At 46.6% G+C, this 15,687-nt stretch overlaps 2 long non-coding RNA genes across 2 annotated transcripts; one reads left to right on the forward strand and one right to left on the reverse strand.

Moving 5' to 3' along the window:
• Window positions 1–3,540: 3,540 nt before the first annotated feature.
• Window positions 3,541–15,314, forward strand: LOC141025697 (uncharacterized). The gene is made up of 2 exons (XR_012187908.1): window positions 3,541–3,859; window positions 15,019–15,314. It is a non-coding gene; the product is annotated as an uncharacterized lncRNA (long non-coding RNA).
• Window positions 8,953–14,254, reverse strand: LOC141025695 (uncharacterized). The gene is made up of 4 exons (XR_012187907.1): window positions 13,060–14,254; window positions 12,903–12,949; window positions 12,223–12,287; window positions 8,953–11,505 (listed from the first exon to the last, which is right to left on the reverse strand). It is a non-coding gene; the product is annotated as an uncharacterized lncRNA (long non-coding RNA).
• Window positions 15,315–15,687: the final 373 nt, after the last annotated feature.

Genomic DNA, 15,687 nt, shown 5'->3' on the forward strand with positions numbered 1-15,687 from the left:
GTGCGTCCGGCACCTCCGGATTCCTGGAAGCAGATGTGGGAGTACGGACTCCCTTTGAAAGGATATGTTTGTCGACCCTAGAGTCGTCTCCGGCTGTAAACCGGATAGTCTGTGGCCTTTATTGTCGGTCCCCGTAGGGACCGCACACCCCGGACCCTGGGCAGCCGAAGTTTCACCTTGGGGCGTTGTCTTCATTATCCTCTGTTCACCGGGAGAGATCCTCCGGGACGACACCTCGAAGTCGTCCGCCCTATTGGGCGAGGAAGCTTGTGGAGGAGCCTTGCTTTCCATCATCTCCGGAAGAAGATCCCCCGAGGAAGAGGATTATTGAGGAAGACTGTGTGCCGGACTGCAAAACATATATTCTAGATGTTACCCTTGTAACAGGAAAAGGAACGGGATATGTTTAAAACACCTTTGTTCACTTACGATTCGGCTAAAGGCTTGTCCTTACGGAGGAACTGTGTGACAACGGCGCCTTCCGAGCCTGAACCGCCTGACAGGGGCGTCTTACCTCGCTTAGGAGCCTTTACCTCCCAACCTTCGGAGGCGGCCCTTTTCTTACCATGGGGAGAAAGAATGTCAGCTTCTCCTTCTTTTTGTCTTCGGAAGAGGGAGCCTTAAACTCCCACATACGAAGGGGCCGTCGCTGGCACGGAAGGACCCGGCGGACTAACATTACTTGAATCACGTCGATGAGATTGGTGTACTTCTCAAGGAGACTCCGGATGCGGCTCTGTAGAGTCTGCACTTTGTCGATTGATCCCCAGTCCAACCTTATTGATCCATGATGCAAGCTGAATTGGAGGGCCGGATTGGAACGCGGGTGTAGCTGCCCACTTGGTACCACGGGGTTCAGTGATGTAAAACCACTCCCGCTGCCATAAGTTGCAAGATTCTATGAAGGATCCTTTTAGCCAAGAAGCGTTGATGAGTTTACTCACTGTAGCACCACCGCACTCCGCTTGTTTCCCATCAACTACCTTCGGCTTCACATTAAAGGTCTTGAGCCACAAGCCGGAGTGGGGTTGAATACGGAGGAAGGCCTCGCACATGATAGTGAACGCCGAGACGTGAAGAAAGGAGTCCAGAGCTAGATCATGAAAATCTAGCCCGCAGTAAAACATGAGCCATCAAACAAAGGGGGGAAGAGCGAACCCTAGCCCTCGGAGGAAGTGGGAGATGAATACGACCCTCTCGCCGGATCTGGGAGTAGGAATAACCTGCCCTTGAGCAGGAAGCATGTGGGGGATTTCCGCAGTCAGGTATCTTGCTGCCCGGAGCTTCGCAATATCCTCCTCTGTGACAGAGGAAGCCACCCACCGACCTTGAGGGCTGGGTCCGGACATGACTGGGAAGCTTGAAGGAATTAAATTGAACCTTGGGTGCTGGAACTCGAGGTTGGAGAGGTTGAGGAAAGGGTTGGCGTGAAGGAGCAAGACGGGCCTTAGCCCCTTTATAAAGGCAATGAATATCGAACGCCTCCTCCTAAGCCTAAAAAACTACCTATTCCTAAAGAATCGTGCCAACAGAACCTTTGGGATACCCACGCCCGTATTGATGAGGATCCCGCAATAAGGGGACACGGTCTCTGCTTCGACAATACGTGCCAATGAAGATACAAGACCGAAGACTCTCTCCCGTGTCCGGATGGGACTCTCCTTGGCGTGGAAGGCAAGCTTGGCGCCCAGATATGAAGATTCCTTTCTCTGTAACCGACTTTGTACAACCCTAGTCCCCTCCGTGTCTATATAAACCGGAGGGCTTAGACCGTACGGGTGATCATAATCATAGTCATACATGCTAGACTTTTAGGGTTTGAGCCATTACAATCTCGAGGTAGATCAACTATTGTAATACTCATATTCATCAAGATCAATCAAGCAGGAAGTAGGGTATTACCTCCATAGAGAGGGCACGAACCTGGGTAAACATTGTGTCCCCCGTCTCCTGTTACCATCAACCTTAGACGCACAGTTCGGGACCCCCTACCCGAGATCCGCCGGTTTTGACACCGACAGCTATGCCATGATGTCTTCGCCTAGATGTCCGTTGATGCTTCCAGAACCCCTCTTTCGTCATTACGACTCCTTCTACTTCCATCTTTCCCTTTTAGATGGCGCAAACGTTCTCTTGCGCTTAACATTCTCCGTGACATACATGACGTTCGGAACAACCCTTTGCAGTCATGACACACACGTCAGTTGGTGATCACTCTGTCACAGTTCTATTTTTGTTACTTTCCTAAATTTAGCTTTAAAGATTTTATACAGTTAGACACACAGGAACGGCACACCCGACGAGCTTCACCCAACAACACACACACACACACCCGCCGGCGTGTTATCCTGCCAGTTTCTGATCTTGCACAATCCAGGCCGTACCAAGCCTCCCAGTCATGGCCTCCAAGTTGACCGCGACCCAATTCGTGCAAGCAAGATCTCACCAAACTCGGCTTGAAGAGAACAGAGCAACACTTGTGATCACTGTGATGCAACACGCGAAGGAGGACGCGTCTGTTTTGGTAGGGGCCGAGGCAAGTGTCACCTCTTGGGTCAGGTGTTCGTCTCCGTTGATCTGGTCGAGAGGGTTACATGACACGGAAGTAACAAGCTCGCAAAGCATGCATATGGTTAGGCGCAAGGCATGGTGTCGATCGATCTACTTGAACATATTCGAGTCACGAACTAGACCCAAATAACTTCTCCAGAGCCGGTAGACGGACGCACACCCTATGGAGGGAAAGAGTACCGAACTAGCCTGGATTGCACCTGTAAGTTCGTGTCGTAAGTGGTCATGTCCAAAGGCAAAAAACACCAATTCTTGACAAACACTGTTAGTGTTGCATGTGAATCCACACATGCATTTGACAATAGGACACACACTGGCAAGCACACCGCGTCATGCATGCTACCTGTACACATCTCTAGATGCGCCAAACGCATCTTGTCGCCCTCCAGTTGAGGGTGGGTGGCAGTGAGATAATCATCAATAGACTCTGAGCTAAGAATGTCACAAAATAATTTGAAATTAGTACCTTGAGGTAATTGTTTTATGATTAGGTTAAATAAAACTACAAGGGAAAACATTATGTCATGAGAATAAAGGGTACAAAAAATACGCTAGTAATATATATTCCACTGTATTAGTGAAGCCTCTAATCAATGTAAAATCTGAATATAGATGGCATATGTATTATGGAGGGGAGCGGCGAGTCCTCAAAAAGGCAATGTTCACAAAAGTGTACCCCTTCTCTAGCTGATCACAATCATGCATTGGATGCTTCTTTTAGCCTTGATGCCAGCTATTTTCTATATATGTTAACATGTCTTATATAAATCCCTCTTTATTATTTACAACCATATTTTACTCATCTCTAGTACTACACATATATAAGGACCCACATGCAGAGTGAGTGTTAGAAATATCTCTCACAAACTACACTTGTTTTCCCGAGTCAAACAAAGTACGGTAGGTGAGTGCTTTAAATGTTGGTTCTTGAATCCCCCCTCCCGACCCTCGCGTCGCCCCCCCCCCCCCCGGGTGACTTGGGGGCGACTAGGGTTCCGCCGCCGCCACCACCCCTCCAACCCTCTCCTCCTCCCTCGCCGCCACTGGAGACGGCCACCAGGACAGCTAGCGCAGGCGCCGATCAAGGTGGCGGCGGGGAGTGCGGCACTTCATCCCTCTCGAAGGCCATTGGTACCTGGAGCGGCGGCCCCTGCCGGCGAGGACGCCTCGTATTGCGACCGCCGGCGTTCGCAGGCGGTGTGCTGGCCGGCGTACTCGGCCGTGAGGGCGGTGGGCCATTGGTGGACTTTTGGTCGCGGTGCAGATCTCATCTGCGTCAGATCTGGAGGTACGAGATCCCACCTCCCTGTTGCCTCTCTCGCTCTGTACGCCGTGGAGTGCGATTCGCTCGTTGGCTCCGGTGTTGGTGAGCATGGTGGAGTAGCTTGCGGCCTGGGGGAAACCCTGGCCGGCTTGGCCGGCCCGACGGGGGCGACGCCCAAGGGCGCCACTTTCTTCCATGGGGCGCTGCTGAGGTCCCAACTCTCCACCCCGACCTCCTGCCAGGGTGAAAACCCACAATCCCCTGCGGATTTGGCGGCGGCGGCGCCTTGCGCGTCGTGAACTTCCTGAAGTCATCGTCAGTGGTGTAGGGGCTCTGATGGGATGATGTGTAGGCGCAGGATTGATGTTGCTTGTGTCTCGAGATTGTGTGGATGCGGTGTGGGTTGTAGGCACCGTCGTCTCTTCTGGTTGGTGCTCTCCGGTGGCGGTGAATGCCTCTCGGCCCTGGTGACGCGGCTTCTCGATCCTGACGGTAGGGGATAGGGTTCGCCTTCCCGGTGGTTGTGGCTTCATGTAAACCAGAGAGACCTGGGTCTTCTCAATGGTGGTGCTTTGCTGCCTTGCCTCTCGCATTTTTGCTTGGTTCCCTGCTGCCTCCTCTTCAGCGTCTGACTCCATGAAGCTTTCCTTCTCCGACTAGTTGGGTGTGGTTAGTGGCGGTGTTGCCGACATGGCTTATCCCAAATCGAGGTGGTCGCCCTAGGTCCATCGTGCGATGTGAGGGTGGCATCCTTCTAGTTCTCAGGTGAGCTTCTCTAAATCTTGACACTACGTCAGCTACAAGCCATGGCGAGGGGGTAGGGTCCCTCTTCGGTGACAGATAAGGAAGGTGTTATTTTCCCTCCTTCCCTAGGTGCTCCTGGAGCAATGTCCATCTTCGCGTCCGACTTTCTCATGCCCTGCTGCTCTGTCCTTGATTTGTAGGATACTAGTGTGGAGTACTCTGCTTCTAGCAAGATGTAATCTTCATTTTCCTTTCTTAGGTTAGATTGTGTAGGCCGTGCTTTTGGTTTGCTTCCCAGCGTTCCCCTTTGTATGCGTTTGGTCGTCGTTCTCTGGGTCTTATGATCTAACTCCTGGCCGGTTGATGGCTTTGTTAATTCAAAGCCGGGCTCTTCACGAGCCTTCGTTCCAAAAATATTGGTTCTTTGGGTCTATCTTCAAGCATTCCCAGTTTCTTCTTCGGCCATGATGGCACACGTCAGAGCATCGCTCACATCAAGATCTATACTTCCACACCTACCTCTATTTTCAATTTGCAGTATCGAATCAATGCTAGTTTCTCCATAAGATCAATTTCTTGTTCTACTCCATGGTCCATCTCAAACCATCGCTTCTAGTGAGATATAAAATTTGAGTTCTACCACTTGATCTATTTGGAAGACAGCTACTGGTGTTTACATAAGATCTACACTTCGTCCTACTTCAAGATCCATGTCAAAGCATCGCCCACGAGAGATTTACTCTGACTCCGGAAGTCTTATAGCTTTGTTTTTGGCGAGATCCATACTTTACTCTCTGCCATGATCTTCTGGAAGCATCACTACCGTGATATCTATACTTTGAGCAATACCTTCCCATCTTACTTGGGGATCTATGGATCCTTATTTATGGTAATTGTGCATTATTTTTGGTGGATATTTGGATGGATCTAATCAATTGAGAGGTGGTTGTGCTTTTGTCTTATTCTCCACTAAGTCACGAAATTAATCCTTACCTGTAGTATCATACCATACTTGTTAAACATATTCATAACAAAAAGGCTGGTTCTTCTCTAGCTTATAAAGCCAAGCTTGCATTCACATCACTACCTTTCGCTAGAGCACATGAGATACCCGAAATACACACCATTATTTTTAGGGAAGTGAAATGCATTTTTCCATTATATGTAAACAGTGTTAGTGGCATATAATATCATGTGTTTAGAACCACGGACATACTATAAAGAAGGTTTCAATCATAAAGATTACTTTCTTATAGTGACTCAGGCTTGAAACAAGAATGATGGTGCACGTTTGCTCTTAGGCACTACCACATTGGAGCACCTTATCGCTAGAGATGTCAATGTAGTACATTTTACCCTAAAACACACGTACTTGTTCCTATCCTTTTCTTTTTCTGTGCTGCTTGTCTGAGAAAGCACGCACACATATTTCTAGTGGATTGTCTCTAGTATTAATGATGAGTATGGACGGCATAGCGAGGCGGAAGGGCATACGTTACCTGTGGAGAGAGAGCATGGCCGCGCTGAGGCTGGGAGCACCGGCGCCGCATGGTGGCATCAGCTTGGCTGCTTCCACCCTCACAGCCTTGTGGTTCCAGTACTTGAGGGACGACCGGTGGCGCACCTCGGCGTGGTCATCTCCGCTTCGAGTGCGGGATTATGCGCGGGCGGCCTTCATATGGCCCTATTGGATGGCACGGGTGCGTCTAGCCCTGTGATGCCGTTGCCGCCGCAACAGCCGAAGTTGGGTGCCTGGAAGGTGTGCATGGCAACGTTGTAGAGATGGTGGCTCACGAGGGCAGAGGGTGAGCACACCGCTACCGACAGGTGTGGGACGTGACCCAATGGCTTGTGCTGCTCGAGCAAGGTGCGGGTGATGCCAGTAGCGCGAGGCCTGGGGGAGAGTGGGAGGGGAGCGTGTGTTGGCTTACCTGCGTGATTGGAGTGAAACGACAATGAAGGAGACAACAAAGAGGCTACTACATGGGAGATGCTGATCCGATGCGAGGCTCCTCCTCAGTCTATGCACTTGCAGTTGTTGTTCGGGACATCGTGTCACCTAGCCACTCCATACCCAGACTGGAGGCAATGGACATGAATCACATGATGAGGTAGCCGAAATCCCACTCTGGCGTGGTTTTGCTCTCGGTATTCTTAGTTCTTGCCGTGTCATGTTTTCTGAGATATAGTACAAATTTACCTTTTCGTTTCCTTTCGTTTGGTGTGCTTAAATGTTTTGCGGCAAGTCGGCCAATTGGAGCAGGGCCTATCAGGTTACTGGTCTCTTTGCTGGATTTTGCCAATTTGGGCCAGCCAACCAAACTAGCAAATGTTGGCAAAATACGGAAACAAGAACAGATCAGAAGACGCTGTCAGGTACCAGATAGGCCCTGCTCCAATCGTCCGGCTTGTTGCAAAATACACACGCACACCGAAAGAAAGAAAACCAAAATAAAATAAAATTCTAACTCGACCGCACATAACACGACACGGGAAGAAGTAAGAAAGCCGAGAGCAAAATCATGTGAGAGGGGGATTTTGGCCACCTCATCTTTTTTTGAGAGTTATTTTGGCCACCTCATCATGTGGTTCATGTCCATTGTCGCCAGGCTGGGTTCGGAGGGGCTGGGAGACGCAACGCCCCGAGCAGCAACTCTGAATGCCTCAACTGAGAGGAGCCTTTCATCGGAGCAATGTATCTCATGTAGCATCCTCCTCCTTGCCTCCTTCTTGGCTGCCATTTCACTCTGATCATGCACGCGAGTCAACACACACTCCCTCACACTCTTTGCATATGCCTCGCGCTGACGGCATTGCCTGCACCTCGCTCGAGAAGTTCAAGCCTTTGGGTCGCACTCCTCCCCCGCCGGCAGTTGTGCTCACCCTCTGCGCCCGTGAGTCACTTGCTCTACAACGTTGCCACGCACACCTTTCAGGGATCCAACATTAGCAGTTGCGGCGGCAACAACATCGCAGGGCTAGATGCACCCGTGCCGCTCTAGCGAGGCCATAGGAAGCACTCCCACAGCTACCGCGAGCCGCCAGCGCACACTCCCGCTCCCGAATTGAAGTTGGTCCTCGACACGGTACATGAACCACAAGGTGGTGTGGGAAGATGCATCAAAGATGATGTCTCCATCAGGCGCCGGTGGTCCCAGCGTCAGGGTGGCCACACTCTGGCTCCACTGGTACACAAGTCCCTTCTCCTCACTATACCATCCGTAATGATCATTACTACTTGCGTGTATTGTCATAGGTCTCTACTGGTTCTTGTCACATGCAGTTCTATGACTCAGTTACACTTTTTTGGACTCACCCAACACATTAAGCATGTATTTTTCCATGCCAGCAGTGACATACATCCATCACATTAAGCATCAATGCATCACACTAAACAATGCCATTAATAGTTCTCATTGTCCTTGTTCTCATTTACCTTTAGTATGTCTACACATACGGATATGATCTTCATAACCATCTACTGGACATGCATGCTAGATACATAGAAATATACTGCTTAGTTGTTAGTAACCCACATAGACAATGACATCGTCGGTGCGAGGCTGCTCCGTGGATCGAGTTCTCGTCATGCCGTTGTCCTTGTTGTGTAATACTATTTTTGCTAAGATGGTTTCCATGATGGCGATAAAATCCGTAGAGGAGACTCACACCAATGTCGGCGAGAAGCAGCCAAAGAAGGAGAAGCAACAGCTTAGGTAGTAGCCGCAGTGTCTGGTGCAGGTCCAGAGGCGGAGAAGCTGACCACCAACAAGGTGTGTCGTCAGGTCTCCCTCAAGATCAAAAACCACGCGGTGGCAAAGGCGTCGACACGCAGGCAGAGACAGAGAAACTGATGTTGCCACCAAGCACCCACGGTCCCAACTTCCATGGCACCCCGCCCATCCGTCCTCGTGCTGTAGCCCTCTAACTCTACAGGTGAGCACTCCCCGCGGACTTATAGTATTGTACACATCGGTGATCATTCACATTGGATACATTTTCAAAGTTAAAAGAAGTGTTCAAAGGTCACCATGGGATGAGCCCTTCCTTCACGGTTGTCTCGGTACGGTCAGTCCGGTTAGAGCCATTGCCTGTGGGATCGGATCACGTCTAGTCCAGTCAGGTCTAGTCAGCATCAGCTTAAGTTGTCAGGGCGTCCGCCCAATCTTTATAAATGGAAGTGTGTTTCTCTACACTACGAGATACTAGAGCTAAATGTATAGACAATGCTTGAACTTGCTGTCTATATTCACTTTCGTGCCCTAGTTGCATAATACCAAAAACTGGTGCAAAAAATTGGCTAATGCATTCAATTTGGAGTACTCGCCTTCTAAGACGTTATCTGTCGATGTGAACTGATATTCCTTTGTAGGCTAACAAGTGGGGGCGCATATAAGAGGAGGGTGGAGAGAGCGAGCGTCACTCAATTACAGTGTTGTCAGTTACACTTTTGGACTCAACCAACACATTGATCATTTTTCCTCAATTACCTAAACCTACACATGCACCTCGGGTTGTTAACATATATGTGAGTCATTTGGACTCAGCAAGTAAATTACCAAGGATACTAAACTAACAATGCTTATGGGTTGGATGTGGATAAGGTGGTGAGGTTGCACCAAGCAATATAAACCAACTATTCCTATATCTAGCGCATTGAGGAAGGCATCGATTGATCACAAACTGCGTTGCGGTGGCCACCCTCCCCCTTTCTACTGTTCTTCTCCACCAAAAAGTCTCAAACTCTAGTGGCTTCTATGAAATCAATGTGTGTTGAGGTCAATTGAGAGGAACATAAGCTCAAATTGTTAATAAGTAGTATCTGACTCGACCGCACATAACACGACACGGGAAGAAGTAAGAAAGCCGAGAGCAAAATCATGTGAGAGGGGGATTTTGGCCACCTCATCATGTGGTTCATGTCCATTGTCGCCAGGCTGGGTTCGGAGGGGCTAGGAGACGCGACGCCCCGAGCAGCAAACTGTGAATGCCTCAACTGAGAGGAGCCTTTCATCGGACCAATGTATCTCATGTAGCATCCTCCTCCTTGCCTCCTTCTTGGCTGCCATTTCACTCTCATCATGCATGTGAGTCAACACACACTCCCTCACACTCTTTGCATATGCCTCGCGCTGACGGCATTGCCTACACCTCGCTCAAGAAGTTCAAGCCTTTGGGTCGCACTCCTCCCCCGCCGGCAGTTGTGCTCACCCTCTGCGCCCGTGAGTCACTTGCTCTACAACGTTGCCACACACACCTTTCAGGGATCCAACATCAGCAGTTGTGGCGGCAACAACATCGCAGGTCTAGATGCACCCGTGCCGCTCCAGCGAGGCCATAGGAAGCACTCCCACAGCTACCGCAATCTGCCAGCGCACACTCCTGCTCCCGAGTCGAAGTTGGTCCTCGACAAGGTACATGAACCACAAGATGGTGTGGGAAGATGTGGCAAAGATGATGTCTCCATCAGGCGCCGGTGGTCCCAGCGTCAGGGTGGCCACACTCTGGCTCCACTGGTACACAAGTCCATTCTCCTCACTATACCATCCGTAATGATCATTACTACTCGTGTGTATTGTCGTAGGTCTCTACTGGTTCTTGTGACATGCAGTTCTATGACTCAGTTACACTTTTTTGGACTCACCCAAGACATTAAGCATGTTTTTTCCCATGCCAGGACTGACATCCATCCATCACATGAAGCATTAATGCATCACACTAAACAATGCCATTAATAGTTCTCATTGTCCTTGTTCTCATTTACCTCTAGTATGTCTACACATACGGATATGATCTTCATAACCATCTACTGGACATGCATGCTAGATACATAGAAATATACTGTTTAGTTGTTAGTAACCCACATAGACAATGACATCGTCTGTGTGAGGCTGCACCGTGGATCTAGTTCTCGTCATGCCGTTGTCCTTGTTGTGTAATACTATTGTTGCTCAGATGGTTTCCATGATGGCGAAAAAATCCGTGGAGGAGACTCACACCAATGTCGGCGAGAAGCACACTACAAGAGATCAGGCCTACTGTGATGAGCCAAAATATGTCATTGAATTGCTAATAACGTCACAATTTACCCGTGGGTGACGTTTTATGGGTGTCACACGCATCGTCACAGAATCCCCGTCACAGATTACTACTAGTGATGGCGCGCGCAAAATAATGTCACCGAATATGGGACCTTCGGTGACGTTTCCTAGAATGTCAACAACTTGCTATTTCTATGACGGGCAATTAATGTCACGTGTTAGGAGCAAATATGCCATATTATACCATATTCAGCAAATATGCCATATTATAACATATTCAGTGACAGCACATCAACACCCGCAAATATATTCCCACTACTAGCATCACTACTTTCATTATTGATGAAGACGACATCATTAAATTTCAAATAATTTGCAATGAATTATCGAATCCACTATATTGCAAATGCATATCACAAAGTATTTAATTCACATCACATCACACTATACAAATAAGTTAAGAGCCAAATTGCATTATAAGTTGGAATTAAAGACAAATCATAGTATTATATATTCCATCTGTCAGCCAAATCATCTTCGAAATACAAAATGACAATAAAAAATATCACAGACTCAAGTTTGACACGAGAATAAATAAGACGAAAAGTAATATTTACATAACTAAAAGACCACTTATGTTGTCCTGATGACTGCAATGTATGATTAAATAACTATCTTTCTTTCACAAAATGATGGCCTTCATGCACCATCAGGTTGGACTGATTTGCTTGCTGAGTTGCTTGAGCCCTTAAAAGAAATCCAATCGGTTATCCATCTCATGTTGCTTCTTTTGCCAGGCTTATTCTTCTCTTGTTGGCTCTTCTTTGCATCTCTTCAAATTCTCTATCTTGTGCTTCATGTCTCGCGGCTAAATCCTCCTGGTGCCTATAAATTGATGAAACATAACAACATCTTGCACCTTAATGAGATGAAAACATATAGATAACAAGGTATAAGAGTACCACTAAGAAACTTACAATCTATCGAATTATGAATCTAAGTACATTATTAACAAGATTTGCGGGTATGTGGATGGGTCAATAAAACATTAAGTTAGGTTAGCGGAACAAGAAGACACAAACTTGTATAAAACATTGTCAGTCAAAATATTTTACATAGATCACTGTTGCACTTTTAACTAGTGTGCCACTTATAGTTTAAGTAGCATCTGAATGACTAGTGAGGGCACTACGGCAGCAGATGGTAATGCACTATAGTGATCTACTGAAGATATTTCATAGTTAGTTGCATAAGTATAGTTGTTTGACGCTTTGGTTACTACAGAAGTTTAGATCAGCACATCACAAAAAAATAGATTAGTAATGTACTACAAAATCACAGAGCAAAACACAAAAATGTTTCTTTAGTAAGGAGTGACATCCATTCGATATATTGAACAATCTCAAAACGATGCAATATCCAAAGGTCATCACCCAACCATAGTAGGCAACCTTATTCTTATTAAGTGTGTGTTTTCTCATCTCTGAATTGATTCGAACATGCTATGAATTTGGTAGATCATCACCATATGTACAACTAAGTGCCATAAGCAACTAGAACTAGTACTGTAAACTACACTATTTGAATTGGTTGTGTGCTTACACATCTTCTTCTGCAGCTACAGCTAATTGTGTACTCGCACTGCTGTTGTACGATGCTTCCTCAATCTAAATATAAGAAATAAAAATTTAAGTTATGGGCAAAGGAAGTACACGATGAGCTTAAATGTTAGGCGTACACAACCAGCTGGTAAGGAATTATCCAGTATTGCATTGTATGCAAATAGAAAGTGGAGAAGCAAGTAGTAAAAAGAACAAGCTTCAGACTGTACCAACATAGCAAGGCCGATAAGATTATCTTAATATTGCAAACCCAATCTTCTACCTACAGTAAGCGTCGACTAATGCACCTACGTTTACAGAATAAAACAGAGAAGACAAAAAATTTACTGACAAGTGTTCACATGGAGAAAAAATATTACAGAATACCAAAATCATCTTCTCTTTCACCGAGCAGTATTAGCCCATGATAGGAGCCCTCAACATATCTTTAGCTTGTTAACTTTTATCACAGAATATTAATTTATTGTCCATAACTACTAATAGAAGGCAATTCCTAGTACAGTTTCATTGTTAAATGTTAATACTCTGAACGTAGAGTCTAGTCACATATTAAATGTTCTGGAGACTGCATGATCTTGCAGCTTAAAGGGGAAACATGACTTGAAATTATTCATTTTAGAAATTTAGAGACAGGGAGGAACATATACGTATAAACCATACCTTTGAGAAGAGCAAAGGGCATTGATCTTACTCCTTATCTAGATGAACTGCAACTAGGAAAAGGAGATCTTAAATAGGTGGTTAGAACAATCAAATTACAGATCACAAATCTTACATCCAGAAATTATGGAAGAAATAAGGAAGCAGCGAAATATACCCTCGAATAGTTGGAAGGGGACCAGATCTAATGGTATTGCAGCGGGGTTCCTTGCAGAGTTTCTCACCCATCCCCTAGCCTCACTGCATCATCGGGTTGCCTCTTCCAAACCTGTTGTCTCCAGCCGCCGCCATCTTGTTGGTCACTGGACGAAACCAAACTTCTAAATCAGCATCTAATCTCAAGTAGTGGCTGATGGAGGGGTGGTGAGGAAACGTCCAGATCTTGGTAAAGCACGAGGTAGGAAAGGAAGCTGGGGAAGGCGCTGGAGTGGGCGATGGTGAGGATGATGCGAGCGGCTATGATGTTGCATGTAGAGGCTGGCGACTTCGATGTCGCGGGTTGGCGGATCCGATCTTGGCCGGCGAGGCGTGGCGGCCGTTCCTTGTGGAGAGCGAGCGCGGCGGCCGGGGCTTGATGGGAGGGCGGGCGAGCAGCCGTCATTGGAGAAGGATTACGCGGCTGGTGCCGCAGGGTGCACCGGGCGGCGTGATCCTCAAATCTCGCCGCTAGATGCAGTCGTGGGGTAGAGGGGGTGGAGATGGGGATAGAAATTGGAGGGAGTTGGTTCCGCGCAGCTGAAAAAATAAGGGCGTAATTAATTGGATGCGGCAAAAATTTAGGAAAGTGGAGCGAAAAGTGTTTTTTAGTGGAAAGGGAATGGTTTATTTTCGAGTTAAATACAGCAGTATGTAAATGAGATGGCAAATGATTTAAACAGCGGTGTAACTCGTACAAAAACATTATGATGTGGTTTTTTCCATGCAATTTTTTTTGGAAGAACTCTACCTAAATATATGTGCAAAGTTGTACATAGCGACCTTATAATTATGAAAATAAAAAAACAAAATAAGTACTTCAAAGTGGCAACAAGGACTGATTGTTTTCAAATAGTAATGTTATAAGAGTCTGTACTCAAAGATGTGAACTTATAGAGACATTTGTATGACACGTATATAGGCCAATGCTGAAATATATCAGATAAATGGCCTGAAATTCATCAAATGTGAAATTTTGAGATAAAACGAAAAAAGAGCCATATGCATCATCTCAGGAACATCCATACCAAAAAAATTCATCCACTCTTATTTCCATTTTCTTGAGATAGAACGAAACAACTATAGCGCCATGGGCACCAGTTCACGAAAACACAAAATAACTTTCGTCCCCACCACTATTTACTTCCATTAGACAAAATAAAATAAGTTAAGTGTTCAAAAACATATGAAGAAACTCGGGCGAGTCCCATTACAAAGACCGTCACGTGGGTCCTACCACTCAATAACTCGTGACGCGGTTGTGGTAGGCCCCACTGCTAGACATTACATGACGAAGTAAAGAACGGCACACATTCGTTAATATTCGTGACTCTAGTAGACCCATCATGAAAATTACCGAACCGTCACAGAAATTGGTAGCCAGGTGAGGCTCAACGGCTGTGTGATTCAGTGACATTAAACATCACCGATTTGCTATAATAAGTGACGCCACTTACAAAATGTCACATATTAGGAATTTTTGTGATGTTCTCAACCATCGTCATCAGGATTTTCGTCACGGTATCTTAATTTTCTTGTAGTGGCAGCCAAAGAAGGAGCAACAGCAGCTTAGGTAATAGCCGCAGTGTCTGGTGCAGGTCCAGAGGCAGAGAAGCTGACCACCAACAAGGTGTGTCGTCAGGTCTCCCTCAAGATCAAGAACCACGCGGTGGCAAAGGCGTCGACACGCAGGCAGAGACGGAGAAACTGATGCTGCCACCGAGCACCCACGGTCCCAACTTCCATGGCACCCCGCCCATTGATACGTCTCCAACGTATCTATAATTTATGAAGTATTCATGCTATTATATTATCTATTTTCGATGTTTATGGGCTTTACTAAACACTTTTATATTATTTTTTGGGACTAACCTATTAACCGGAGGCCCGGCCCAAATTGCTGTTTTCATGCCTATTTCAGTGTTTCGAAGAAAAGGAATATCAAACGGAGTCCAAATGGAATGAAACCTTCATCATCCCGACGCTATCCATGACGAGGAGGGAGTAGTTCACCCTCGGGGCTGAGGGTATGTACCAGTAGCTATGTGTTTGATCACTCTCTCTCGTGTTCTTGAGGTGGTACGATCTTGATGTACCGCGAGCTTTGCTATTATAATTGGATCTTATGATGTTTCTCGCCCTCTACTCTCTTGTAATGGATTGAGTTTTCCCTTTGAAGTTATCTTATCGAATTGAGTCTTTAAGGATTTGAGAACACTTGATGTATGTCTTGCATGTGCTTATCTGTGGTGACAATGGGATATCACGTGATTCACTTGATGTATGTTTTGGTGATCAACTTGCGGGTTCCGTGACCTCGTGAACTTATGCATAGGGGTTGGCACACGTTTTCGTCTTGACTCTCCGGTAGAAACTTTGGGGCACTCTTTGAAGTTCTATGTGTTGGTTGAATAGATGAATCTGAGATTGTGTGATGCATATCGTATAATCATACCCACGGATACTTGAGGTGACATTGGAGTATCTAGGTGACATTAGGGTTTTGGTTGATTTGTGTCTTAAGGTGTTATTCTAGTACGAACTCTATGATAGATCGAACGGAAAGAATAGCTTCATGTTATTTTACTAC

The sequence above is a fragment of the Aegilops tauschii genome, chromosome 1 (genome assembly GCF_002575655.3).
Source record: "Aegilops tauschii subsp. strangulata cultivar AL8/78 chromosome 1, Aet v6.0, whole genome shotgun sequence".
Classification (NCBI taxonomy): Eukaryota; Viridiplantae; Streptophyta; class Magnoliopsida; order Poales; family Poaceae; genus Aegilops; species Aegilops tauschii.